Raw genomic sequence first — 4,613 nt, 5'->3', positions numbered from 1 at the left:
CCTGTTGAATAGACCACAATAAATGGGCTATATTGAGTAGGCCATTCTAAATGGGCCATGTTGAATGGGTTACACTAGTTGGTGTAAGTGGGCTACTAAACACTGGGACAAACTGAGTTAGTCACAAAGCTGAGCAGAATATGTTTACTTAGCCATGCTGAGTGGGCCATACTAGATGAGTTGTATTGAGAGGGGCACATCAATGGACCAAACTAACTTAGCATTGTTGAAAGAACCTTGCTACCTAGGGCATTTTAGATGAGTCACACTGTCTTGTCACAATATTCGACCACTGTGACCGAACCATCAATGAAATGGAGTAACACGGATAATGATAAGATGTCTGCATTCAAAACAAACAATAAATTCCAAGAATATGGTATTGTATGCTGTATCCTATAAAAGAACCTAGCCGTGTTACGCTTGGATATAAAAAAAAATGAAATATGTATGTTTGAACTAACTGATATGTGAAAAATGTATGCAAAAGTAAAGTTTGGTGCGTGTGGAATAAGGAACTCAGTCGAGGTTCAGACATGGGTGAGGTAGGGTTTCTTACTGAGAAGCCAGATTCATAAATGAAAAATTCAATAGCTCAGATAACTGATGAGGTTTATAGCAGCCAATGGTGATCCTAAAACTGCATCGACACCACCAAACAAAATGACCACTTCACAGTCCATTGAAGTTTTCTTTTCTCAGACATTGTCACACAAAAATTCACTTCTGATAATTAGTTTAATGTAAATTGTAAACTGCATCTGTCAAAGTAACGTACATACTGCATAATTAACAAAAAAATATGTATGTATGTATGTATACATGTATATATATATTTATATATTATATATACACACACACACATACATGTATGTATGTATATACGTATATACACTTCCTCGACTGATAATGGAGAATTCCCGGTTTGAATCCCGGGCGGGACAGAAATGGTTTGGCTTCCTATCACCTAATGCCTTTGTCCACCTAGCAGTAAGTAGGTACTCAGGAGCCAGTCAGCTTGTTGTGGGGTTGCGTCCTGGGCAGGGTCAGTAATTCAATCTTGGGGGGAGGGGAAGGGGGGGGAAAGGACCTTGATATAAGCCTATTGTGTATGAATATACTGTGGCTTCCTGTCCCTCTACACAATGAATTATTATATACAGTGGCACCTCGATTAACGAGAGGCTCTATCTATGAGCATTTCGAGTAACGAGCGAGCCACTCGCAGCAAATTTGTCTCTATTGACGAGCTTCACCTCTATTAACGAGCAAACCCACATGGTGCTTCCTAGCCTCTCGCTGATTCTTGCAAATTCTCGGACGCATCCGACGCCAGTGTTGTTGTATCGCGCACAACAAGCATTTTCTTTGCTTTTTTTTGTGGTTTTGTGACTACAATTTGTAACGCACAATGTCACCAAAGAAGCTGCTTGCTAAAGATAATGTTGTCAAGAGGAAGAAAGACATAATTACTGTGGATTTGAAGTAGGAAATTATAGCAAAGCATGAGTGTGGTGTCTGTGTGATTGATCTCACAAGGGAGTATGGCAGGTCATCATCAACAATTTGCACCATTGGTAAGGGAATGAGGAGGTAAGGGAGGATGCTGCCTCTTCCAGTGAGATCAGGAAGAGGCTGATTATATATATATATGTATGTATGTTGTTGAATATGACCGAAAAGGTAAGATAAATAATTCTAACATGAATTTTCTCAATATTTCTTATGTTTTTCTTCACTGTCGGTGGTAATAAAAATAACAATTCTCTGGGAATTCATTTTTTAATTGTCTGATGCCTGAATGCGTTTCATAATTCGTATTACATTTTCAAAGACTTAATTTACACACAAATTCTTCGTACTTATACTCTATTGGATGAGGTGATATGGTACAAAAGTTTTGGGTGAGGTGACAAACACAAGACAGAACACGAAACAATGGGTATAAATTGGATAAGTGAACATATGAATGGAAGTAACTGCAGAAGGCCTATTGGCCCATACTTCCTCTTGCTGCTTCCATATTGGTTCGGGGTCTTGAAGTAGGTAGAATATAGTTGTGCATTAATTGGCTGTCGATTGCTGGTGTTGACTTTTTGATGTGTAGTGCCTCGCTGATTTTTTCAACAAAACTTTGCAGTTCTTCCCATACTTCACACATTTTCTTAATGAAGAAGGGACTGCCTATACTCACAACTATTTTCTTAGACTGAACCTTACCACTGACTTTCTTGGGACCCATGGCATGATATATAATTACTTTTGTGTTCAAAAAACAAAGAAGCACAAAATTATTGAAATTCTTTACACGCTAAAAGAATTTACTAAATTTCTTTTCTTTCTTTTAAATTTCTAAGAGTTCCTAAAATTTACTTTAGGAACTCAAGCGCGATCATCACTAAGCGAGCACTCTGGTGAACTGAAGTGGGGTTGCCCCGTGCCATCAGGAACCACCCACTCCATCGATCCATATGTGTATCAACAAATTCGCAAGTCGAGGCAAAGGTCGTATGTCGAGTCGAATTTTCCGACAAAATTGGGCTCGTAACTCGAAAAATTCATAAGTAGGAGCATTCGTAAGTCGAGGTTCCACTCTGTCTGTCTGTCTGTGTGTGTGTGTGTGTGTGTTTACTAGTTGTGTTTTTGCGGGGGTTGAGCTTTGCTCTTTCGGCCCGCCTCTCAACTGTCAATCAACTGTTTACTAACTACTTTTTTTTTTCTACACCACACACACACACACACACCCCCCAGGAAGCAGCCCGTGACAGCTGACTAACTCCCAGGTACCTATTTACTGCTAGGTAACAGGGGCACTTAGGGTGAAAGAAACTTTGCCCATTTGTTTCTGCCTCGTGCGGGAATCGAACCCGCGCCACAGAATTACAAGTCCTGCGTGCTATCCACCAGGCTACGAGGCCCCCTACTGTGTGTGTGTGTGTGTGTGTGTGTGTGTGTGTGTGTGTGTGTGTATATATACACACACCTTTGTGTCTTTGTGTAAATCATGAAGAAATTAGGACGTGATGAATTATGCGACAATGTCTAACTATATGTACATACATACATACATATATACATACAGGTATATACATATATCCTGGTCACCGCACCAATCAGTGGGAACACTTGAAGGCCACACGGCTAACAACACTGCAAACCAGGCATGACAGAGCGGATCTCATTGAAACTTAAAATACTGAAAAATTTGGAGGATGTAGGACTCTCCAAAACCAAGGGTCAACTTGTCCGCAGAATATAAAATGTGAACCTTTACCACTGAGAGATAAACAAGTGAAATGCTCGGCCTAACATTCATTGTACACCATTTGCCATAACTCTTGCAGCCCATCACAATTATTTCCTACTGAAACTTATGTCTGGTAAATGTATTTAACATAGAGATTATAATAATATCAATGATTTGCCATAACTCATAGAGTAGGTTACTGTAGGTATGTTAATATTATGTTAGGCAGGTTTACTCTGTGAATTAGAACTCTCTTGTGACTAAAGTGTTTTAGGAATGTCTTAGAATTGTATAAACTATCAGAAAAACTATTTTCACCACAAAATGGTATAACATCACAATAGTTAACATATTACATTACAGTAGTAGAGAACATAGCCCTGCAAACTTGCCATTTACAACAGCTGATTGGCATACCAGTGATGCCACCAACACCAAGCGGATAGTTGTTGAACTACGGTACAACTTACCCGTAGGAGTTTATTAAAGTTGTGTCAGCAGTATTAGCATTTGATATTACCAGTATTTCTGTAATAAGTTTTTAATAAAATTATGTTCCTGCTACATAACGCATGTTTATTTGTATTGCCTATGAGTGATACCGACAAAAGAAACTTGGCCAATAGTTTAGCAGAGGCAAGAGGTGACATGGCTGCTGAATTGGCTGATGTGGACATGGCTGCCCTACTGCCATACTGTAGGGCAGGGGAAGTGGTGCTGCCTTATTTTGGGGGATCATCTTATCTGGCAAATATAGGCCTAAACCTGAATTACACATAAAATTTCTAGAGGCCGACCTATGCGCCGGATCAATTGGTACGCCAGCATATATGAAACACACACACACATTTTATATTATACATATACATATACATATACATATATATTATATATATATATATATATATATATATATATATATATATATATATATATATATATATGAGTAAATCACGAAAATTAACACGTGATGAAAAATGTGACAGTGTCAGACCATGGAGGAAGAACTGAAACAGGAATTTCCTTAAGTACTTTTGTATATTAATACATCTTCAGAAGGAATAGGAATGATTCCTATTTCATTTCATTCTATTCCTATTCCATTCCACTCATTCCTATTCCTTCTGAAGATGTACTGTATTAATATACGAAAATACTTAAGGAAATTCCTGTTTCAATTCTTCCTCCGTGGTCTGACACTGTCACATTTTTCAACATGTGTTAATTTTCATGATTTAATCACACATTTTATATATTATATAATTAATATATATATATATATATATATATATATATATATATATATATATATATATATATATATATATATATATATATATATATATATATTATACTGTAACATATA

Source organism: Procambarus clarkii, chromosome 33 (assembly GCF_040958095.1).
Source record: "Procambarus clarkii isolate CNS0578487 chromosome 33, FALCON_Pclarkii_2.0, whole genome shotgun sequence".
NCBI classification, from domain to species: Eukaryota; Metazoa; Arthropoda; class Malacostraca; order Decapoda; family Cambaridae; genus Procambarus; species Procambarus clarkii.
Note: the sequence above shows the minus strand (reverse complement) of the source record.